The sequence below is a fragment of the Gasterosteus aculeatus genome, chromosome 8 (assembly GCF_964276395.1).
Source record: "Gasterosteus aculeatus chromosome 8, fGasAcu3.hap1.1, whole genome shotgun sequence".
NCBI classification, from domain to species: domain Eukaryota; kingdom Metazoa; phylum Chordata; class Actinopteri; order Perciformes; family Gasterosteidae; genus Gasterosteus; species Gasterosteus aculeatus.
This window is the reverse complement of record NC_135695.1, coordinates 14,173,426-14,199,938: the sequence shown is the minus strand read 5'-3', so window position 1 is coordinate 14,199,938 and position 26,513 is coordinate 14,173,426.

Here is a 26,513-nt window from a genome sequence, read left to right as displayed (position 1 = left end):
AACAAAAAAAGTTTGCTTGTCTGGCAGGAGCCACATAGCTAGCTCCTAATCAGCATGTCTCACTATGTCTCACTATGACCACTGGGTAAGATACTGCAGGTCATGTGTTCTTCTTTTTGTTGTTGTTTTTGTTCCTAACAGAGTTTTACATCTTTCATAGTATGAAGTATCCATGCCAACCGCAGCCGTCACGTTATCCTATCTAGCTGTGTATAATTACTGCTACGGCAAAGCATGACTTGTGGCGCAGCAAATAAGCGAGAGGAAGTGGACGGGTGCGGCCCAAAAGTCTATTTTGCTTCGGAACGTTCCTGAGTCAAATGACGCTTGAAGCATCTAAGTGGTCGCCACAGTAGGAGCTGTTCAAATTCTCTGAGTACTTGAAAATGCATTTAAACTTATTGTTAACGATGAATTACCATTTAATTTGTTTAATTTAATTTGTTTTAATATTTTACCATCTCTGCAACGATTGGACTGTGAGATAAGCAGTCTAATTAGTTATTTTAGATTGAATCATCGAATTGTCAAACATGCAGGGTTGAACCGCTAGTGTGAAATTGCATTACACCCTTTTCTTATTTCCCACACACAAGACAAGAGATTCAGTTGATTTAAAATGTTAAATCAATTTCTTGACACAGAAGTAAAATTTTGACTTGACTGTTGAGAGCGTGGCATATTCTTGAGGGCAGATGTGGGAACAGTAGGAGCAGATAGAGTTGTCTTTCTGGGCAGCAGATGTGCCTCAGCTGTACAGGCTGTTTAGGATGCAAGTGACAGCCTTGAAACGTCCAAAGACAATCGTCTTCAGAGGGACTGTCCAAGCCAATATCCAGAGCAATGGCTCTTGCCAGATGTTAATGAGTTGCGATTGTTACCGGGTCACAGGCTTGACCTTGTTTGAAGGCCAATTCATGCAAGGGCGTGTATTTGTGTCCGTTAGTCATTTAACGGAACACTTTTCACCGTCCCCACGAAGAAGTACTTTTCATATTGAAACAAGAAAAATGATGTCCCTTCTCACACACCACACACTCAAAGACTTCCAATCTCTGCTCTTTGTCCCATTGTTCCAAAAAATACAACCCGACCAGCAGTGGATCCATCACGATTGGCGAATCCAATTGCCTTGGCCTCCTCTGTCCCTGCCCATTTGATGACCTGCAGAGGATTGATGAGCGGAGCACTCCGGGGTCAGAGAAGATGCCTTCTTTGCCCCACCACCATGACGGCTAAAATGTGCCTATGATCTTCAGGCTGCAATCTGTCCTCTTATTTTCTGCCGATCCCCATGTTGAATGATGGTATGGAAAATGAAGAGTGAGGCCTGATACTTAAATATCAATTTCCCAGACGGTCACGCATCACCTACAGGTTATCTGTCTCCTGTGTTTTTTTTTCTGAGGTTTGATTTACACTTGGCACATATATCCCAGGTCTGCTGTTTGTAAAATAGTTTTTGATTTCTAGTTCTTTTGGGGAAATTAGTTAATTGTGCTAAAGTATGTTCTACTTCAATGACTTAATTATTTCTGTTACAACACATTGCCAGCTAGACTTTTGACGTCAGCCACGGTTGGATCCTCGAGTTCCAACCTCTAAATGCTCAGTCGAACTTTTGGCCCCGTGTCAATGTGCCCAATATTAGTGTGCCTGGAGTTTACTTTTGGCTGCTGAATTAGGCTTTGAAATGTTGATTGGTCAAAGCCATGCAGGAAGCCTTCCTTCAAGTTTTACTGGTGCATATTCTATTGAGTGTGCATGAAGGCACAGATGTAAATGTGTTATATTGTCTGAAATTGTGTATCAACATTAAACATGTGAATGAAGGTACTAGTTTCAATCTACAGTATTATGTTCAAAGCATCAACCTGATAATTCTTGTCCCTAGTACACGTAAACAGTTCTTTGAGAGGTGATGGGGGCGCTCCCAGCAAGAATGGAGTAGTGCATGTAGCAATTCCTTACGCATCTCAGTTTGGAGATAATTAAAGGCAATGAAAAAGGAAACACTTTCTCCGTCCACTCTCTGAGGACATGTTCTGGTGCACATCTTTTGTAGACTGGGGTCCACAAAAGATCTTCACAAAAGGCTGAACGAGTGGCTGCACAACGGGGCGTTGAATACTGACTGCTGGACGGCCCACTGCACAAATTGCTGAACGCCCGATGAAAATGGTTGCTGGAACGAATAAAACCATCACAGTCCGCAGAAACAGCTGAAGATACGTACCTGCTGCCTGGATAACACCAAAACATATCACACAAGATGTAGATAGAGTAGTAGGAGATGCCATGAACTTTGTACTGTGACCCCCACAGCACTATTCAAAGATTAGATGAGCCTGTACGGTAGATAACGACTTATAACATTTTGATTGATAAATCACTTAAAAATTGAAAACCTTTTTGCTGATTTGGAAAATATAATTTCAAAATTAAGTGCATTGAAATCCTTTTTCCCATAATAGTATATGCCATTAATTTATGCTATAAATGACATTAATGACATGTTTGCAGTCTCCCAGTATGGCTAAAGCATAATTAAAAACTTAACCTGAAACATTAATTCCGTGTCGTCCCGATAGCTTTCAAAGAACATATTCTTCAGGTCTGTCATTGGGTGAATATTTCAGCCCCTCCTGTATAGTAATTCAATGGAGCATCTAATTTTAGCCTGTTCCATGGTGATTCATCACATTTTCCCCCATTCACTCATTCGATTATTAAAACAATATACCCTGTCTCCTTTTCAGGAGCATCTTGCAAAGGAGAAACAGTCGGAGCCTCACAAAGCAATCACTGGATCTCACAACACTCACATTACCTGTCTCCTTCCCACTCCGTCCCTACAACCTAACTTCGTCCTCAACCTCTTCTGCTCTTTCTTTCCCATTAGTGCTCTCAGTACTTTTTGCTCCCGCTGTATTTCTCACACCCTGTTTCTACTTCTCATCCTACATTCTGTCTACACTTTTCTTTGTCAAGCCGTCAGCATCGGACTGCTGTCCTTGGACTGGTGCGGGGTCAATAACAGCCATCACTGCCAGTAATACAGTAATGTGTATGTGGGCGGGGAATCAGAATCAGACAAATGTTTCGGGCAGAGACGTGTTGACAGCAGGCAGAAATGTACACTTTATGATATCATGCAAGAAGAACTCCCACATGGTGCAAACGGACACCACCGACCATGTCATGTGTTAGAAAAATAGAGTGGCAGAGACAGAGAGGAGGGAATTTAGTTACCAATTTATTTTAGTATGACTAACATCAACTGCAATCTTTGCTAAAATGATGATGATGTTTTTCCACTTGCGCTTGATTTTCTTTAGCATCCAGTAGCACCGAGACTTCACAAAACAAGGCAGATCCACTCAGGTCACTCAGCACAGTTCACAGTTGGGTTTCAAAACTTCAACATTGAGTTACAGGGAAAAAAAAGTGGGGAATTTAGGAGAGATTCAGAGACCCTGTTGGGAAAACTATTCACCACTGTTTGCTTTCGTCCACACGATGGGAAAAAGCAGTAATCCTCTTAAGGGACAAAAGCACATGCTCTTAAGTAAGAGGAGGACCTCTCAGTTGGAATAGGGATTTTATAATTAATATGTGCATTCACACGGCGTTGCTAGTGTTGACTCAGCTATTTCTTTCTGAGGAAATGGAACTAACTCCTCAAAAAACAGCATGAGATTAGACATCAAATCCTTTCATTTAAAAGCGGAAGAACGCAGTCCAAAGATTTTAAAACAATTCCTTCTAATGTAACGTAAAAGTGACTCGTAAAAGAGTCGCTTTGTGAGAAGATATATGTGAACAGTCCATTTCTTTTGTGGTAAAATTCGAATGCATTTAAGTAACACATCTTTTGAAAATAAAGAAATGAAGGGAAATTTAGTGTATTCCTTAATTTACTTAAATTTGATGAAGGTTTCCTTAAGGTTTTAGTCATTTGAAATGAGCCACCACAGCATTGCCTAATCCAAAATAAGGGAAATTTTCCTTTCCTTTCCATTCTTTTCTCCATGTGACAGATTGCACTAGTTTCACTAAATGATCCCTCATATTCTGCGGCTGAGGTCCCACAAACCTCCTCCTCCTTTCTGCCCTTCTATCTATCCGGTCCTCCCTCCTTCCCTGAAACACTCAGCATAGGGGTTGTGCTTGAGTGAAGCATTATAATAGCTCAAGGAAATGGCCCTTCTTGAGAAACTTTCATGGAGCTGTCAAAGAGAGAAGATTAATGCCTGACCAGGCTCTCCAGGGGACTGGGACCCCCCCCCACCCCCCCTCTATTACTCTCTTCCTTACCCATTGCATTCACCCCCCCTCCCCTCCTCCCCTCTCATCATCTACTCACAACCAACAATGGCATGTCCCGTACAAGCGGAGGATTCTGTAATAGAATCACTCTAAATGCCATACGCGCATTGATTTAGTCAAGTCTCACTTTACTGGTACATGGTTGGTATTTTGTTATTTTCTCTAGGGGATAACAAAGTGCTTTATGGACAATGCATCACTGATGTGTTTATTATCCCCTCCTTGGTGTCTTTATATCTATACGGTTGGCATGATGGAGCACTAAAACATTCAACTGGCTGTCATTTTAAAAACCTAGTCACTTAAATCATGTAATGGACAGGAACATGTCTCGGAGGCGATCACACAGAATTTTCTGCAGGTAACATGAATCAACTCCTCATCCTCTTCAGAAATTAGAGACAACAGGGCTGAAAGTGAAGGATTGACATCCATCTGCTCATATGTTCGCCCACTTTTCTTCCTATCATCGAAAACGTCACTTCCTGTGTCTGACACTACTGACATGGAGGAATCCACGACTTTCTTCCTCCCTTTTTCCTCCCACGTTGTCTCTCGTATTTCCTTGGCCTGTTCTCTGTCCTTTCATCCATCCCTCTCTCTCACTGTGGCTGTCTCTCATTACTTCCCCACATTCTGCACGGGATGTGCTTAGCAGAGGAGTCTGCTCTGCATTTAGGTCTCATCTCTCTGTTTGTAATGCTTGGCCATCAGGTCTTAACTGAGCAGCTATCACGGATGGTGGACTCACAGCAGCCGTCCTATTTCTTTATACGTAAGCTAAGCTTAGCTCTACATTCCCGTGCTCTGTGATGAAAAACCCTCCACTTGTTCCTTGCAACTTTATTCTCCATCAGTTTGCCATCAGATAAACTACACAAAAACACACTTGTTCACACTCTTCAAAATGTAGGCCCGCCCTGCTGCACAGCTGTTGAGAAGATACGATGATGATCAACTACTCAAACATTCATCTCTTCCCTCCATCTATCTAAACCCCCCCTGCTCGTCTTCCCTGGTTTTCAGAAAGGCAGGAAAAGTCTCGACCGGGAGCCTCTCTCTCTCTCTCTCTCTCTCTCTCGCTCCTCTGAGACCGCCTGTTTGAACTTTCAGAATAAGAATTTGTAACGATACGCAGCAAGGCAAGACGCAGACATGACCGAGCGGCACACATCACAGCAAGGCAGGGGGGGGCGGATCAAACACAGCCTTTAGGGAGCGAGGATGAACCTCGGAGCAAAACCGCCGATCCTCATCCACAACGCACGGCTGCATGCAAGAAGCCTTTTGTCTCACAAACTATCCGAGCCTGTGACCTCAGTCCATCATTTGCATCCGAGCACTGTCAACAAGCATGTTATTTGTGCGGCGGTCCCTGGGCCACCGAGCCCATCCCTTCTACTGGCAGAAGGCTGAGAGAATTAAGCCCTTGAGCTAATCTGTGGTTTTTCTACTTGAGAAAGCAGACTGAAATTCTGCTTCGCAGGACTTCATGTGCCAAGATATATTTTTTCTTTTTTTGTCCAACTCCAGGTTGCTTTTGGACATTTGCGTTGGCTCGGCTGCAGTGACTGTGATAGCGATGACAGGGGTAATTACTTAGCTCAGAAAATGTACACAGAGAAACAAAAACAGTGTTTTTAATGCATGGCTGAAGCAGACACAGAGAGGCACTGACCCCAGGATCATACTTTATTATTCTTCTGAAAGAAAGCAGTGCAATGGTGCTGAGTTTGTGCCACAAGCATCGTTTGCAATGTGGGTTTCTCCTGTTTTCAAGTTTTTCTAAGTCAAACTAATCAGTTGAAACAAGCAGTTCTTTACTTTTAAAAGAACAGATTGGACGGCAGCTAAACAGGGCAAGTTTAGGTCCTTAGAGAAAAACCTTTATAAAGTAGTTTAAGGTTCTAGCCTGAACCGAATCTACTGTGTAAAGTGAACTTGCTCTGGGGAAAACGCTACAAAGACCTTTTAACATTAGGGCTATCATGGATTATGGGGAATGAGTAAGGATTTTCTATAAGTGGCCCGTGAAATCCTTTTCTGCTGTATCTTGTAACTGCCGCAATATGTAACAATTTGTATCGAGCAGCACATTGTGGGTGAGTGTGTGTAAGTGTGTGTGTGTGTGTGTGTGTGTGGCAGAGATGTCTAGGGAAAACTGAATTTTAACAGCTCAAATATTTGCGAGAAGGCCGAGAGAAGGTTACGGATGTTTGGCTTGTATTTCCATTTGATTGAACCAATGTCAGGTTTACTTCTTGAAGCATGCCGTGGACTCGCTTGGGTTCGCTCCTCAATGCAGAGCTTAAAAAAGTGCCAGACCTTTTGAACGCAGTAATACATTTCAGTATGTGAGTATATAGACAAAAAAAAAACATTCACAATTAATGGCACGGAGTGAGTGTGTGTGTGTGTGTGTGTGTGTGTGTGTGCGTGCGTGTGTGCATAAACATGCAGAGTTTATGCGTTCATGCCGACTGCTTGTTCACACTGTGAACCGGAGCCCGGAGCTTATTAGCAGCCACTGTAATCTGTTTCTTGACATTGGCCAGAGTGACAAACCGGCGTGTAAGGATTTGTGCCCCTGCATAACTGCTAACACAAAAATAGAGAAACGTGTACCATGTAGAATGCCATAGCTGGAATGTAAATGATACGGTCAGACACTGAATGAAACAAAGATGATCCAAACCCAAAGTCTCACAGCAAACCTGCAAATCTCATAAATAAGTTTGCTCATCCTTTTTTTTGGTTTAATTGGTTAATTTAAAACAGCACAATCAGCTTACAATCCTCCTTGATAAGTCAATCCACAAAGGCAGATAACATGTTACAGCACAAACAAGCTATGAAATATTGGAATACTATTTGTGAAATATTAGTCAACCATCATTCTGGCAAAGTTTAATACAAACCCTTTGGCGAATCGGGACCACGTCCACGTCAGGACCACACATATAGTGAATTGGATTTCATGTGATAATATCAGACACAATACTTTGAACAAAAGTCCATCGTACAGTGCATTCCCATTGCTCTTGTTGAATAAAACGTAAAAAAGTAAAGTCATATAATTCTGTGTTGCAAATTTAACTGAGATGTGGCCAGCCAATTGATTTTTAAAATAATAAAGTAATCCACACAAAAATGCGACGTGAAATGTCATGATTGTGTTTTCAAAGAAAGATTTCATCAAATTTTTCTTTACAGCAAAATTTTAATTCTAAGTTAGAAATTACACAGAAGATCCCCCCCCCCCCCCCCTCCCGAGGGGCATGCATCATTTTCACACTACTCAGACAAGGTATTAAACTCAGGAGTGATTAAGCATGCTTTGCTTCACCAAGCAGTTCCGAGTCTTAAAGGTGTGTAAAGTGTGCAAAGTGTTATTAGCAGTAGCGCTGCCTGACCTCCCCAACACAGCTGCCTCCCCTTTAACCAACGGGGTCACGAAGGGTCGCAGCTTAGCTAACCATGTGACTTGGACGGGTCTCAGTGGAGAGGTTAAAAGATCAAGTCCACTTCCAGGGAGGCCCGAGTTTAGTGCGCCAGCATGCCGAAGTCACAAGGGTGTGCCAGTGAAGGTCAATCTTCTGTGTCTCCCCTAAAAAGTTGGACTCGTTTTTTTTTGCTTTGCTGTGCATTTGCTTTGGAAAATTAAATTAATAAATATTTAAAAGTCCTCCCCCTCCCTGCCTGAAAGAATGTAGTCAGAGTGTATTATGTATACGTTTAGGCCCGGGAATGTTTGTGTCCTGCTGAATAAAGCATAGCGACGAAAATGCAAGTCTCTTTTCTTCTGACTTCAAAGATTACGTGCACAAACACTCACACACACACACACACACACACACACACACACAACATGGCACACACGAGGACTCTCCCAATCGCGTCAGTCTGCATACATGAATTTACTTGACTTTTCTTCTTTGATCACTGTCTCTATCTCTGTTTTTTTTATCTCAAGTCTTTCCTTTCCCACTGTCATATAGTTGTATATGTACACACGGGACACACACGCACCCACATGTATCCACATGTGCGTGCAAATATGTGAGTGTGCACACACCAAAAGGATTTAAAAAAAAGCTACTTTTGTACAAAGTCACTCTCACTTCCTCTCTTCACTCACACAACCCGTCACATGGTTTTATTTCCCGATTTCTACTTTTGAAATAACAATGTTGTTCCTGCTCATTTATCGTGGCTTTACTGACAGTTTGCAGACATTTAATCATGATGAATTTAGAGTTTCAAATATTATGTTAAGACAACGACAGTTGCAAGTAGCCTCCTGTTTGTAGTATAAACAAAAAAGACATGCGTTTTCCATCAAAACCTTTTATTTTAATTTTTAATTTGGCTCTGATGTTATATGTATTCATACAAAAATGATATATTTATTAGCCCTCCTCTGATCAAGGTTTCCTATTTTAGGTCAAGCTACTACATAGCACACGGACTATCCATATAATCACAATTGTAGAAGTCTGTGGAAAAGAAATCTAGCATCTCAACATTACATATCAACATGAATTCCTTATTTAAATTGCCATGTTTTGTATAAAGATAACATATGGCTAATGTAGTCTTATATACCAATTCTATACCATACCATATGTTAAAGGCCCAGAAGCAATGGACACTCCCAAAAAAAACACGATTTTCAGCCAAAAACATTATAAGTGTGAGGGGGGTTTGGCTTTGTTTGAGAAAGCTGATGTCACACTTTGACACTTAAATCAGCATTTGATGTTAATGTGAGGGCAGTTGGAGGGTCCTTTTACATATGTTACCACGCTCCTGTCAATCTAATCAGAATAATTCACACCCAACCAACAGATTTGACTGTCACAATTCTTATTTAGTCATGACTTTTTTAATGGAACTTTAAAGAAGAAAATGCTCACGAGAAAAAAATGCAAGAGTTTGGTACCATTTTATACATAAACAAATGCAGACAGTTTTGTCACATGGACCTGCAAAACCTTCTGTATAAGGCTACCATGCACTTTCCTTCAATCTTTGAGTAAGTAAGTTAATTCAATAAACTGTATACATTTCTATAGCTATGAGGTACATCAAGACATATCTTTCCATAGGGGATCCAGAGTATGATCATTATAGTCCAACAAAATGATATCCATTTCTTTATGTAATTGCCCAATATACAGCCAAAGCCATGCTTTATAAGTGACTTCTTCCTGGTATATGATCATATCAGTGGTTAACATTTATCTTGCTTTAGATGAAAGGAACGTTCTTAACTCACAGGTGGATTGATAATAATGAGGTTAGTTCATGAAAAATGAATTGAGGTGAAGTACATTGGAATCGGACACATTGGTTGTAACTGCCACCTTTTGCTGAACACCCCCCCCCCCCTCCCTCCCCACACACACACACACACAGGCTCACACATTCTCTTTTCCCACCTCCTGGCTTCCAGCAGTTGCGGATGCTTTACTTTATTTTCCCCTTGTCCACCCACCCAAACACCCACCCGCTAATGTCAATGCCTCATTGGTTGCAATCACTCAGTGTGACTTTTGGCAGATAAAGTAGTCTTCAGATCCCCCCCCCCCTTCATTCCCCATCCCTTCCTGCTGATTTCATCACTTCCCAACCCTCCAACCATTGGACATTCAGGTGACAATTCACAAAGGAGGACTGTGTCCTTCATCCGTGTCAGGATTAAACTTTTAACTAGGGTGTGACAAGTAGGAGAGCCTGTGCCTTTGAAATGCAAAGTGGACATAAATGGGAGGTAATAACCTTTTTTTTTTGTCCTCCTCTGGATGTGAACGTTGGTCTGAATTTTGTCAAATATTAAATTCATTGCTTGCCGTGTATTGCCTCAATTCCTGGGCCTGTTTGTTCTTCGACTCAATAGCCGTGAGGTTAGTGTGCCTTTGAAGTGGTTTTATTCCGAGGAAAAATTAGCAGCATTTCTTTAAGCCCTCAGAAATAATACAAATGGCCAGAGTTGGAGAGTGAAATTACTGGGCTGTTGCATTCCCATTCATCATATTAAAGGAATGTAGTCATGCAGAAAAAAGTGAATAAAAGAACACAGGGGAATCAAGGGAAATAATCCACTACCCCACTCAAGGTTGGACCATTTTTTCTTTTTTAATTATATGTTAATCAGGTCACTTTTGTCAATGTGCTTACAGGAAGTGTGGCAGCAGCAATTGAGGCCAGCAGCAGCATCTCTTGTCACTGTTAAGGATGCTCAAATACAAACTGTGTCTGGTATGTCAGGCCTTGTGGTGACAAATGGCCACAAATGGTCAGGCGTTGGAGGTTTTACAATACAGGACACCTTTGTGCTGTGAACCAGGCTGTAGACTGGTCCCTAAAACGTGAGGTGACAGATGAGACAGAAGGTGTGAGCCGCCAGGACGTCCTGTGTGACTCATTTTCAAAGGGACGGTGCCCAAGCTGTTTTTGGATGGCTTGACTTTATAGTAGACTGAGTGCAGGTGCCCATTAGACAGTCATTACATCTAAAGCGGTCACATTTCAAGGGGTAAAGCTGCAAACCATCAAAAGGCCCTATGCCGAAACAAGACCTGACTTTGAATGAAGTGCGGTGAGTTGCACACATAAAAACATGAATAATGAATGACTGCAGGCTGAATAAATGCATTTCCAAACCTGGCATGTTGGCTGAAAAATCGCCAGTTTTTATGTGTTGAAAATCAAAATTTATGTTAATTTCTATCCCATAGTATACAGAACTGCAAGCAGAATGGTTTGCATTTCAATGACAAATCCACACCGCGCCTCCACTCAGACATTCAAATCCAAAGTAGGAATTTCAATTGGAGAATTTTCAGGTTCCTTAATCTTCCCTACCCTGTTGGCACCTTACTCTCCATGTGATTGATACCCACTCTTATTGTCTAGGCACTACTTGAAGGGATGGATGCGCATTTTATGGACAACCGCAAAATGGGCAAGAGTGCTTTTCATTTTCAACACTGAATGGCATAAAATAGCTTCCAATCCCAGTAGCTAATCCTTTTTCTTATGTTGTGCTTGGATGCGCCTAAATAACAGATAGTGAAATGCTGACTTGATACAAAAATGGTTACAATGAAAAAACATATTAGACCATAATAGCAATTACATGATTGTTATAACTTTAACTGATATATGAAGGAAACATCAACTCGCCCGAAGTTGGCTGGGATAGACTCCAGCCCCCCCCCCCTGACCCTGTGTGCAGGATAAGCGGTTTGACGATGGACGGATGGATGAAGGAAACATGCAAAAGAACCCATTTAATGTCATGCAGTTTTTTCCAAAATGGCTCCATCAACATGTTGTGAGTTTCACCGACACACACAACATATTGAGCGCGGACCACACTTCCAATATGATTGGCAACTTATTTTTCTCCACTCCTGAGACCACTTCTTTACATAATGAAATCAAGCCTCTTTTTTAATTACTTGCCAGCAGGTGTCTTTTCACAATTACATCATTTACAAAGAAAATTGTAATTTCATCATGCTATGCATTATGTATTTGCATTTTCTAGGGCAACATATTATAGTCGCTGGAAAGAGAAGTGTAGATAGAATGTGAGACAGAGAGATAGTAAATACGTTAAATATTAACACTGTAACCGAAGAGTCTCACAAATTCTTCATCAACGTCTTCTTAAAAACGCAACAGGACTTTTTTTCTGCATTTGAGTGCATGCCTCTCCTACATCTCACTTTTATATTAAGTCTATTTAAAGGATTCGGTCCAATATATTTGCAGTTCAGGGAGAAGATTATAGCATAATGTCATATTCTATTCAATGGCGAAGCTGAAATAATGGTGTATATGCGATATATCATAGCCACAATAAGCTAAAATATAAACGTGAAGAACTTGTTGTTAAACCCTGTGACACGTTTATGTTCTCTGAGGCTTGTTGCGGCCTTTTGGATGTTTGTCAAAGAGTTTAAGATCAGTTTTGTTAAGATGTTTGCGTCACTGCCAGGCGATACTTTTCTCACAGAAGAAAAAAAAACGAAACTCATCTCCGCCTGACAGTCAAACTGATAAACAAATCCCGCCAATCAAAGCTTTCTTGGGGGCACAGAGGTAATCTGTCCTCCTCACTGCTCAACAACAGCTCTCCTATCTCCTTTCTTATTCATTATCTACATATTTGAAAGGATGCTCATCCATCAAGGACTCTGCAGTCAAGACTTTGGATTCAATTTCTAATTCACCCATTTTATGTTACTGCCAATGAAGTGGAGAACAAAAAACTTCTAATTCCAACAAAAAGGGGATAATGGTAGCTACGTTGACATTGGCCATGGGCACAGATGAGACAGCCTCTGTTTCTTTCAGCCTTTCACGTTCTGCAAAATGTAGGAAACGTCTTTAGGGGGAAAACGATTTCTAGAATCAGGTGCTTCAAATGAGCTGATCTGGCTTTTAAACAATTGACAAGCCATGTTAACAGATGAGGCCGTTTGATAAGTATTGATTTATTGCTAAAAGGCGGTGTGGATGCTCCGAGTTGCAGATTGGCCTTTTATGGCTGTTGCAGCACTCTAATCAACATCATTACTGCATCAAAGCCACAGTTACGACAGAACCTTTAAAACGTCATGGCAGTGGCTGTATTTCTCTCGAAAAAAACAGCTCACCATTAGATAAACAGTCATTAAACCTATATTGTTTTTCATCATAGTCATTAAGTTATTAATTACTCTCTGATAAGACACTTGACAAACTGAGTTGAGGGTAGAACTTCATAGTGGCTGGAAATTATTCAGACTGGGGATTAGGTTTATGCCCTCATCTTGTGTAAAAAGAAGTTGCTGCATTTCATGAGAGTTTCACTCCCTGCATGACTTCCAAACACGACTATAAAAATGCCCTTAACAAGAAGCAGATCAGGAACTATGGATTAGTTATTCCAATGGCACACCTATTATTACACAGCCTTATTTCATATTTGTTCAGCAGGGATAAATCGAGACCACAGCCGCGTTTTAATAAAATAACAAAGGTCAAGGTGTGTATAAACACAGCTTACAAAATGTCAGACTTAATTTTACGTTTACAGCCCTCACTCTCGTAAAATGATACCCATGGTTGTGTGGAAAGCACAAATTCAATCAAGGAAATGAGTGTAGGGTCGAAGAGGGGGCTATTCTGAGGCTACAAAATTTTAATTTGTTTTTCTCATTCCAGGGATGGGAGCCCAAGTGCCACTCCCACACCCATCCCTGCGAGCACCTTTCAATTTGCCAGATTAGCACTCGTATTGTTCCTCTGGCACGTTCTAGAGACGCGACGGCACAGCGACCCGGTCCAAAACATCAGCACATCCTCCTCCAGCTTCTTCGCTTCCACCACTCCCCGTCTCCCCAATCCTACTAAGCTAATTAACTCTGCCCCTCCCTACACTAATCTCAATTTCATCTCATTTAGTTGTTTCTGCCATCCCATAGCCTTCTTTATCAGATTCAAGGAAAACTTGATGCATCTCTGCTGGAAGCTTTGCTCTCACGCGTCATGTAAGATGAGCTTGCCAAGATGAGCGTGTTCATCCAAACTGTCTTCTCTGAATTAAAAAAAAGGTGCCTCTATGAAACCAAAAAGATGTTCTGTTTCCATGGCGATGTGGTTTTAGTGACGCTTCGAGTAGCATATCATGTGGGTGTTTTACGTTCAACTTTTTCTCAAGAGGCGATAATACTGAGTGAAAATATTCTGATGATACAATCTTTTCTGCTCATATTTCTTTTATCTCATTTATTGTAAACTGCTAACTCAGGATGTATGTTTCCACGTGAATGCTCTATTGCAATTGGTATTACAAGAAAAACCGGAGTAGAGAGTTAGTTTGTCCAAACTCAAATTTTCTTAACTATGAACTTGAAGGTGAAGAGTTCATTTTATAATATTTAAAAAATCAAGTAATTGAATTGGCACTCACTATCAGATGTTAATATTTGCATGTGAATAAATATCAGAAACGAAGAGTTGAGCAATATGTCTGACATGAGCCAAGTGAGGAGACAGCACCAAAAAATTGCAGCAGAAAAAAGGTTCTCTGTGTATTTTATACAAGCCAGATAATCTCTACACATCTGCTTTGCCGTGGAAACGTGTTAATATTTCCATCACAAACCAAACAACCACACCTTAAATTGAGCTTACCTTGGCTTGTCTATCGATCACGCCACATACCATGGATTGCAAGGTGAAATGTTAAATAAACATGTGCACTCTACCTTTAATATTTTCTGTCTGTGTGTATACAGCTACACATAAACACATGGAGAAGAGGGAGCCACACTCCCCTTCCCTGCAGCACGCGTGTTGTTGCAGGAGAGGATGTGATCTTTGCCTTTTCAGGAAGGAATAGAAATACAAATAACTATTTGTAATGAGAGACATTTTATGGCAGCGTTATAGTCAAGAGTATCTACATTGCCCTCCTTTAGAACAACAATCATATAGGTTTATTTAATTATGTCATGCTTTATATTGGCTGTGTAAACAATCACTTTTCTGTTGATACCATCCACATAAAAACAGTATGGTTCAGAAGGTAAAGTAGTTGAAAATGATATATAATATAAAATAGCTTGAAAGGCTGTCCATTGGAAATTGAAGCCTCCTGAAGATTGTGGCGAGATTCAATGCCAAAAACAGTACAGCTACCTTTATATTTCAAATCAACTGAGATTTGAATAAAAAGTTTTTTTCCAGCCTACTGAACATTTTTAAGATTTATTGAATCCTAATAAAAAATAAGCGTATAACACCTGGATTACGAGCAGCACCACAATGACAGCTTGTGTTGTCTTTGTCTGGATTTTTGGAGTGCCATCTCTCACCATGACCTGCACTATTGGGTGAATACTCTCCTGTCGCATTGAATGTACCGGTGTTTGCACTGAGCTGGGTAGCAGTCAGCCTTTGAAAAAATCCCTGATTTGATTTTGAAACAAGTATGCCACACTACCTACTCTATATATGTGCAGATATTTGCAACCAAAATACACCTCAAACTACAAACGAAAACAATCAAACCAGCCTGAATCTACTCAACCCCACCAGACCTTTTCTACGGCATGGGTCGGTATGAAGAACTAATAATGAACTCTTTATGGGGCTCTTATTGGAGCGATTGAGCTCATCATTCTGGCAGTGGAACTCATCATAGACCAATTACCTAACTATCGTGATATTTTTGTTTCTGCAATTCTGATTTATTTGTACCCCGAAATGTACACATGTGGTGAATCTCCCTCTGATGATAATTTCTCTACGTTTAATGGTTCAGCTTGAAAGGACCTGACGGATTGGTTGAAAACTTGACAAACACCCCTGAAACAAAGTAGGTGAAAATAAGTTGTCTTAATCTTCATAGGAGTGGCTCTTAACTGTGTGTAACTACTTGCTAAATTACAGTCTGACTCCAGATTGGAAAGTTCATGTTAAGAATTGAAAACTTTTGACAAATTGTAGGACAGAAAACTGTCCAAATGTTGTGGCTGACATCAGCCGCATTGTCCTAAAGAATACAAATAACAAATGCAATCACTTATTTCCTTTCCGCAAAGCCAAATGACTCATCAATCTGTCTGTTTTCTACACTTACTCTCAACAACCACCTCCCCCAGCTGAGCCAATAGAACCCCCGGAAAACAAAACCCCACCAGAGTCACATCCCCGACAAAGCAATGATCCTTGTATTTTAAAGCCTGGATCCTGCCTTTTTTTCCCCAAACCTACAGGGCAGAGCCCCCTTGAAGGATCATAAAAGCACAGAGAAAAGGGGACAGAGAGGGAAACCAGGCAGAGACGGAAGGAAGGAAGGATGAGCCCTTGGTTATGGGTGCTGGAGCGGCAGCTGACAGACGCCACATTGTCAATAGGGTGTGAAATTCCTCCTTGGATAGGACCTCCGTCTGGTAAATAGCTGAAGGGACACAGAGCGGGAGGAAACGCGTCAGCTTGTCTGCCCACACTGGTCCCCTGAGCCGTGCCCAGGGAGAGAGAGAGAGAGAGGAGGGTTTATCTATGGTCGTCGATCCCCAACCGATCTCCCCGGTGACCTCTGTTGGCGACCAGCATGGAGGCGGAACTGAAAACTAACAAAACGCTAGCGAGAGGCCCCGATGTAGCCGTGTGTGGCCAAAGCTGTACGGAAATAGTTATTGTACATCAAAAGATAAGAAATGAACAAAACAAAGTAATTAAATGAACCATGGAAATAACAGAATTCTAACATTGTTCTTGCCTTGGCGCATTGCTGTTATTTCCAATTTGATGTAATGCAAGGAAACACATACATTGCTAAAATAAAGGAAATAGATAATGGACTCAGCTGTCAACTCAAATGCACAGCTGTCAACGCAATATGGCTTCAAAGCAGCCTGAACACAATGTGCCACCATGATACAAATATATAAAAAAAAACGTAAGCCTCTTAACAAGAGAGACCAACAGAGCTGGAATCAGGCATTCCTTTCTAAGACTGATACCAGACTGATATGCAGGTTTACATTGAAAACCACAGACTCCACTTGGAAACTTTCATTAGGTGAAGAAATGACCTGTTTCCATCCTATTAGCAAGGACCTCGACCGGGTTATTGGACTGGGGTCCCATCGCTCTATATTGCCTCACCTCAAACTCTGTGACACATTTCTCCAATAACAGCCCATTAATTAGTTGAGCGCATTAAACTTTTCAGAGGTGGGACAGCTCTTTGCCTGGAGCTGGCCACCTCGTCTCGGGCGGGTAGACACATGCAAATCTGTTTGTTTCATCAAGTGTAAATTCAATTTGCGAGGCTCTTTTTTAATCTGGAACACCTTTGCCCCCAGCACGTAGGAGGAGACCACAGCACTACCGTTTGCAGAAGTTTTGATGAAAAGGATTAAAAGTAAGGGCAAAAAGAGAAGGAGAGGAGGACCAAAATAGGTAATGAAAGGTGGTGGTGGGCTGTTGTTTGGGTGGGGGAAAGGCTCAAGGTCTTGCAACCTTGGGGAGGTTACGTGAAATGTTGCTAGGATCATGTTTTCCAATGGAAAATGTTTGCACATTCCCACAGAACCGCATAAAATGGCAAAGAAAAAATGAGGAACAATGACAGATACAGTAGTCCCGGATGAAGACAGCGGAAAACAGATGAAAAAAACAGAGACTGATGTTATCAGCATTTCTGTGCCCGCTTGCTGTTTGTACTCTGTTTTGTTGTGGTGTTTCTCGTGCTTGTTTGCAGAATGTGTTCTGCTTTCCCTGTGGATGCAGCCATTTGAGAAAAGAGAGATTCACTACAAAGGCAGATCACCGTCACCATCACTTTTGTGCTGGAGCGGATAGGGGAGGGCATCACGGTCCGTTGCGAAAAGTTTCTTGAAAGCTTGAGAGAAGTGCGCCTGATTTATCTCTCCGAGTCTCACACACATCCAGACCCACATACAAGAATGCGCTCAAAAATACTTTGATCTACCACCTCGCACACCCAACACTTGTGCCAGAAAACAGATTGCTAGTTACACCCACCCTGATTTTGTTCATCCAGTCAAGTGAGCACAAACCAATGTCACCGCAGAAGTATAAATAACTAAGACAACACAGACTGTCACTGAGAGTCTAACGTGGTGATTAACCCCCACGGAATGTGTTTGGGAGTCAGAAAAGGAGACACCTGACTTTTGGCTCACGGTGACTCATTCGGGTCTGATTGGGGTGGAGGCCAGGATGTGTCGTTGCGCAGCGCTGACAGACAACCAACGTTGGCCCTACGCTGTCACTGTTGAGACATGCGGCGTCATGACATAGTCTGTTATCACATGAATGTGAAAACAGGCCACAAATCACGCCAGCGCAATAAACATGACAACATTTTCCATTTTAGGAAGAAGTCGGGAGGGATGAGAAAAGGCTTCCCGAGCCAAATGGAATTGTTGTCTGCGTCGCTGTGTGAACTGTGGCAGGCAGCAGTTTTGTCATAAGAATGATAACATCGTGTGCAGCATTTGTGGGTGAGCAAAATGATATCATTGCTTTTCACTTCCATATATTATGATAGGGCTGTTAGGAGTCACTCTCATTTGCAATCTATCCTCTTAGTTATGGGAAGAGAACAAGAATAACATATCAGATATGATATATGTTTCAAAATGATATCCAGCCAAGAGTTGGCTTGGCAAGTGTACCAAAAACAATCCAGTGACACCACAGAGAGACAACTCCTGCTTCATGGTGTAGGGTAGCCTCAATGAAATTATATTCATCTTTTCTCCTCTTCTGCCATCGTCAAGGAGACAGTACAAAACGGCAGTAGAGGAACTAGGAGATATGCCTTTTAGAAAATATAAGAACAGCAGGGGTGGACATAACTGAGCAGTAAACACACCATCGTCAATAAAGGAAAACGGAGAAGCAATCATTAAAAATTGAGCGTGAAAAACGGAGCGGATTCTAAATATTGAACTAACTAAGGACTAATGACTTGAAAGATTATTTGGGAAAATTCAGTATTTGTCAAATATGTGGTTTTCCTCTTTTCTTCTTATTAGGGTTATTGTGTATTTTTTTGTGCATATTATTGTGTATGGCCTAATTATCATTTCAATCCTTCAAGATCAGTTTTAGTTTTCTAGTCCGCTGCAGCTCTGGTATCTCTGGTATCACGGTAACCAAAACAAACAGATGGAAACATACAACATTGGGCCAAATTGTTGAAAAATGTTCGCAGCAGTTGATTTAGATTTTGCTCCGTGAAGAGTCATAGGAAAATTCCCAGGATGATTGCATTTCTAACGTATTGTATTATACAAACAAATAAACCAATGATTAGTTCCATCTCCATTCTTTCTTAAATCCTAGGCTTACATTTGTCTCTCTTCTCTCTGTTAATTGCCTTCAGGAGGTTTGGATGGAAGTGTCTCTCTGGCAAACCCCTCCTGAGAAGACATCTGGCTCAGGCTGACTCCCCCCCCCCCTTACAAGCAACGCATCGGCCTCAAATGTATTTACACTTTGCCACATGGATAATTGCAATCAAATATTTACAATGGATATTCTGTGTGATGACCCCATTTTTTTCAGTGATGGTTTTGGGTCGGGTTTAGCTCTGTGTGGCTAACTGCCGCTCTAACAAGTTGCGGCACCCCGAAGGGGACTACAACGGACAGTCTTTACACGCGCCACGCCGCTGTACTGCAGTAATCCTGCCGTATACCATTACACTTCGTATAGACTAAACACAAAGCCAGGTGAGGGAATGACAGAGAGTGCAGGGTATGTGTGTGCATGAGTTCACACTGTTAATGTACCAAAGCATGCATTTTTTTGTCAAAGTAGCTTTGTCAAAGTGTGTCCATGTCCGTGTGTGGGCTTGCTGACCCGTCTCACCTCGTGTTTTCACTCCCTCTATACATTTATGGTTTGAACAACAGCAAGGGTGCGTGCAAGCCTGCTTGTGTGCATGTCTGCGTAATGCAGAACAGCCTTTGCCTCCAACCCTAACGCAAAAAAAAAAAAAAAAAAAGAAAGTCACACAGCCAGGAGGCCACTTTGAAATACCAGGTGCTCATTTGGCAAATCCAGGCAACTGGGGTGTTTACATTTCAGCGACTGAGAAGGGAAAAAGACCAGATGCCCCCGTGAGCTGCTCAGCAGCGTCCGTACAGAGATCACTCACATCGCCATGGGTGACAGACCTGTGTGTGTGTGTGAGGGGTTTGGGTCGCGGGAGGGGCAGAGGCATATAAAAAGCACTGGGCAAAGTCACTGAACACCCTGTGATGACTTGCAGCAGGAAGACATGATACAATGCAACAATGCTGAAAATGAGCCACTTTGGTGAAGTTTGTTTGTTTGAACGGACCCCATTTTCTGTCCCCACAAACCGCATATTTACCCACAGACACGCGCGCTCATGGTAAATGTTTCCCTGTTATTACCCGTTCTCCTTCTTACTGGCCTTTTCAAAACTCTATTGCCCCCTCACTTTGTTGACACACTGGTTGCAAACAGCTCAAGTACTTCCTTATCGGTTAAGAAAACAATGAGGCATGAAAGACAGTACGTGAGGTGGGTTTGGTGAATTGCAATGGATTTCTTGTGACACACACACACACACACACACACACACACTCACCTATGCGCACGGCCTCAACCACAGAGCACCTTGTCCCGGCAGTGGTTGCAGACGTTTTTATTGTTTCATTATGCCTACTATCAATTTACCAACAGTAAATACACTCCGTCTTGATAAAACCTTGTCTGTCTAGTGTCTTCAGAGCACCTGCTCATAATAAATCCGCACTGTTTCTGACCGATTGGCCCATGGCAGAGCATTTTGTGTTGTCTGTTACAAGCATAAGGCGACTGGTGGTTGTGGGTTGGTGTGCGGGCAGTGGGACTGTTTCCTGTGTATATCTTTGCCATAAACACGGGTGGGGCTCCTTTAGAGGGAGAAAAGGTCTGCAAATTCGAATGTATATGTCAGAATGACATAAAACATTTTAAATGTATCAATATATGAGGTACTGCACCCATATATATTATTTACTTTTTCCATTGGTTCCGCCTGCTTTGTTTGTGACCCTCATGAATGAAATTTCATTATTATTTCAGCTCCAAACACCCCCCCACCCCCTCCCCGCGTGTTGCTGTCCGTCAAATACTTGTTGGGTACAGTCATGTGTTTGTGTGTGCCTCCACAACTGCATGCATTCATCCCTTTGCCACGTGCAAACTGTGCAACCTTGTCTGTGCATGCACGCATATTTGTGAATTACATACCAAAAAAAAAGAGCGTTTCTGCCAGGGCTCTGCCTTCCTCTTGGTCTGCCTGTCGGCTGTCACAGCACGCATGAGTAGAGAAACTAAGAGCGCAACATGCCAAAGCAGTATTACAAACCAAAGTTTAAACCCGTGTGAGCAATAACGTGATACAAAACAGAAGTAACCTTAAAAATAGACACTTAAAAATTGATACACTAATATCCAAAAGAAGGGTTAGAAAAAAAAGAGGTAGTTATTATGATTATTAGATTAGAAGTTCAGTCCACATTAGCAACAACAGAAATGAACTGAAAGTAATGTGTAGTCAGTCCCTGATTCTTGGTAATAGTGGCCGCTTATTCCGATACCAGACAGAATACATAAAAAACAGTAATAACAGAATAATTATGTGTGAAAAAGTCATCCTATACCTTTGGCAGCAGAACTTGTTGTGACTCATAAGCCGGGGAAACATTATGATTTGCAGCCTAGCAGCACTAGTTGCTCTTGTTGCTTTAAATATTGATGATGTAATGATGTGTAAGAGCATGGACAAGTCAGAGCCCTGAGGCCAAACAATAATATAGCTCTGTTTTGTCTGCTTATGAAACTGCAGTGTGAGTGTTTATATTATGTGTGGCTAGACTTTTATTTGTTAGACTCTTTATCAAGGCAATATTTACATAAAAGCAGAAAAAGGGAAGTGTATGGTCATATGCACATTGAACGTCATCCACATTGGCTTGAGGGATGGAATTTTTACTTTATGTACAAATTGTTTCAAGAAAAAACATTTTCCTCCAACTCTTTATTTTTTCTGCTTACTATTACATTGCCATTGTTTCACTTTATGATGCAGACTGTAATAGTTTGTTACATTGCATCTAGTCAACACCAGAGGAGTATAATGACAATGCAAGATCCATATTAAAGGGTTAGTTTAGTCCCCCGAAAAATGGAATTAGCTTCCGGATCTATTGGTATTGATCCATGAAGTTTCTTTTATTGTCTTAGTGTAAAGAAAGCAATGTGTTCATTGTCTGAATGTATATGAGGTTGATACTATTTTTAAAAAATGCACAGCAACATAGTTTTTAAGAAACAATATCCTGGTGACTCTGGATAATCCACAGAATAATCATTTTAATTTTTTTCAGGGACAATTCACGGTGCAGAAAGTAGATTAATTGCAAACCGAAGTTTATAGATCATCAAGAGAGAAGCTTCCATTATGCCTCATTAGAACTGCTTGTCGGATAGTCGAGTCTTTGGTTTATGTCGGCCAATTTTTGTAACATTCCCGAACCTACAACTTGTCGTCGATACTAAATTCAATCTACCTGGACAAATATGAACCAATACTGTAACAATTAAATATGTTCCTTTGTGTTTATTAATTAAGGGAACCAAACTTTATAACTGGATGTGATTTAACTTTGAGGAAAAACTTAGTAACCTTAAAGATGTTTTAATGTTTTAAACGTTTTAATTCTATTAAGCAATTAAAGGACTAAAGATCCAATCGCTCCTGTATGATCACTGTGACAGTTCTTAACATGTATTAAGGTACATTTCTTAATCTTTGTGGCACCAGCGTGTTCCATTGCTTAACATGTGGAGTAGTTCTCAGGCAGTCTCGTCTCGTAAAGAGGAAGAAGGAACACGCGATGCCATGCAAGGGTAATAATTACCTCGGTTACATTACGAATATGCTAAGGTAATAAGGACGTATCACGCACACACACACACACATACACAGACCACCTCACACCAACCCAAACTGAGGTAATAAGGGCTTGGCGTACATATGACCACACATATAGAGTGAGTGACTACAGTCCTGCACCGTCCTGCCAGGTGCCTGTTCTCTCTCACAACATGCAAAAGACCAGCTAACTAATTCCCCAGCTGACGCCCTGTAATACTACTACCACCTCTGCAAAACAACCGTCTCTCTTTGAGATGGATTTACCAGGACTCGAGGTGAGTCAGCAGCGCCCTCTTACACGTGAAGCCCATTAGAAATTATCAAAAGCATTTATTCAAATATTTGGATGACATTTCCTATTGGTTGTCTAGATTTGAGAGTGGCGCTCTGCTTCCCATTACCCTGCTTTTTGGTCATGGTGTGTCGTGTATGAGTGGTGCGATCACGCAGTGAGAAGCATGTTGAATGGTAGCGAGGGCTAAACTTAAACCATGTGCTTTTGCGGTTAGAAACTTTGTCATGACTAACTGCCTCTGGGAGAGCCCGACTTGTGCTCAACACTGATGGGGGGGGAGAAAATTTCCTCTTCACCTGACTGACAGTAACTAGACAAGGACGATTTGTTGCTCATAAAAAGTAGACAGCGAAGCTATTGACCTCCACTTCAGTCAATGGCCTCAAGTAGTTCTTCTATATGAGATATGAGTGTAGCGGTAACGACACGATCACAGAATACGATGTGCTTTCAAATGGGAGAAACATTCCTCCAGGCCTCTTTAATCAGTTAATTTCCTTGGCTTGTTTTTGAGAGATGTTCATATTGACCTCCAATAACCCACACAGAGCGTCTGCCACCATTTCTAACAATTGGCAGCCCACCGGGTCACAGACTGCACGGAAGACTACATTTTGCAGCTGGACATGCTAAAAGCTCAAGGGTCAACTGAGGGTTTCTGGAGGAATTCTGCCCAAGAGGGAGACACTGTGTTTACATTGTGTATGGACACCTTGGACAATGTTATCTCAGACAGCATAGGGCTCTGGTCCAATCAATCATTTTGTTATTGGACCAGCGCCGGTGATAATTCATCATGGAACTTTGATATTGGCTGACGTCAAATGATTCTTCCATGCGCCTGCCTTTTTCCTCTTTGTCTGGACTTTGTACTGGGAAATTTGTCAAGGCTGTATCTTCTTCCACACGTTAAAGAGTTATTGAGGAAACTGAGAGTTCTTTTCTTAGTCCAAGGTGAAAATAATCCACTGTCCTAAAGAAAACCTCCAGGACTTTAAGCAACTCTGTTGAGTTAAAGGTATTTCAGGCTCAGCAGTGCATGTAAGAAAACAGCAGATAAACTGAATTATAAGTAGACGCACCTTGGTAGCAGCGAGTTAGCAGGTCACACATTTGGAAGGCCGTGCATTTACAATGGTAATGATACGAGCAGAAAGGATTTTTTCTGTACTTTTTGAAGCAAGACCATTTCTGTTTTGGAAATCGGTTGGTTAAATATGATGATTAAAAGTCCCCTCCAGACATGTTTTACCCCAAAATATGCTGCTTGGAATAATAATTAGTGTCTTTTGTAATTTTTACACAAAAAGGCTTAATTGCATGTTGAAAAAAAATCTCTAAATTAAATCTACTCCTTTGATGCCTTTCAAAGGACAATATTCAAGTGAAGCAACAATGAGGGGGGACTTTAGATGTCAATCTTTCACCTTTCTTTCATAGGTCACAATAATGATACACCCTTTCCCCAGTACATTCTTTGTAAATGCTAGAAGAGTTGTCTCACACAAGTGATTAGAATCAAGGGACAACAAAGCGGGTGAAGAATATCGGGGACTGCTACGTACACCAGCAGTGAAAAAAGAACCTCTGATTACGTTAAATGTGATGCAAACTACATGCAGCAATAACCTAGAATAAGATTAAATGGCTCTGTGTATTCCAAACATTACAAACAGTGCAAAGGAATAAATACTAAATGGAGTTACACGGACTGGATGACTGGAAGATGCCCACACAGTACTTTCCTTTACACACACTGTAAAGGATTTATATTGACTCATATGCGCCTTTAAAAAGGTTGTGCATTCAACACTGAAACTCAGCACGTAATGTGCATGCTCATGTCGTTTGTCAGCATGCGTGATACGGTCATCCTCACACGACTATGACCACGTCTGCCTATGACTGCCTGTCTGCCTAAATGCCTTCCTGTCTGTCGGCACAAAGACAACTGTGTCGGGGTTGATGGTGGGCTGAGTCATAAATCTGCAGTCACCTGAGACGGTGAAGTATATCTTTTCTGTTGGGTAGTGAAGGTGCTGAAAGGTGGCAGATACTCACCAGAGACAGACAGTAGCTGGCTGTGGCAGAGGTTTGAGTGTTGGTATTGTCGAGCGGAGAGGATGGTCGGGGGCGCTCGGCAAGGAGGTGCTGATTTACAGCTGGAGGCGACACAGTGGATTTGGTGTTGGCTGTGTGTGTTTGTGCTGGTGTGCGCAGAGGAGGGTGGATGGTCGGGGTCTTGAGGGGGTTTCAGTTTGGGTTGCGTTTGTGATCCTGTGTTAAGTGCTCGGTCAGTGGTGAAGGCCTTTAGGATTAGACCCCCATCCCTTCTCCCCCCACACACCCACACACGCCTTCGCCCTAACTCTTGTAAACAGCCCCAGTCTCTCCCGCACACACACACACACACACACACACGCACACACACACTTCCTTTCTGCCTGGATTCCAGATTTGAGTCCTTCTGAGATTCTCCAGAGCCTCCCACCACCAACTCCTCCTCCACCAGTACTACCAGAACACACACACACACACACACACTCACGCACACGCACACAAGCATGCACGCACACGTCAAGAGACACTCCATCCCAACCAACGGCTCACCATTCCCTTAATATTGCCACAGTAAAGCGATCCCCTCACACTCACAACACATTACTGCTGCTATTAGACCATACCCAGACACGAGGGCCACAGGGTGTGAGTGTGTCTGTGAAGTCTGCCAGAGTTTTATGCATGCTAGAGGGGGCGACTCTGTGCGTGTTTGTGTTTGCGTCCGTCCATTTGATTTGTGAGGGAGGGAGAAAAAAAAGGGGGAGTTAAGTGTGTGTGAGAAAACGGTCTATCTTGGTTTGTGTGTCCGTTTTGCGTTTTAAGAGAGCGAGTAGAGGCATTGGGATCTTGGCATGAGATGAGTGGGAGGAAGGATGGATGAGGTTTGCGAGGTTCAGGCGAGGGTGCACTAGGTGTAAGCTTGAGAAATTTCCATATGGCAGTAAAATGTCTGCCACTTTACTTATTGAGTGTCTAATGTGGGCCAGGTGCTTCCCACAAACATTTCATGGCCGTGTCTCTGTGCCTGTGTACTGTACATGTAGACATATTTGTCACATTTAGACCCAATTTCAAACTCCAAACCGGACCAGCCACTGCTGAAAAAGAAAGTTGGTGTCCTCAATTTGGTTTGAAAGCAGTTGAATTCAGGAACAGTCGAACTATCCTCTAGTCCTCGTTCGGGATATTATAGACTAAATGTCTAAAGGGTCCGGTATAATATGGCCATAAGTAATGGTGAAGATAAGGCTCCAGGTAAAAAAATATCTATGCATCTCCTCCAGAAATAGGATATCTATGTGTTTGGTGGGCGTTTACAGCACTAATCTTGAC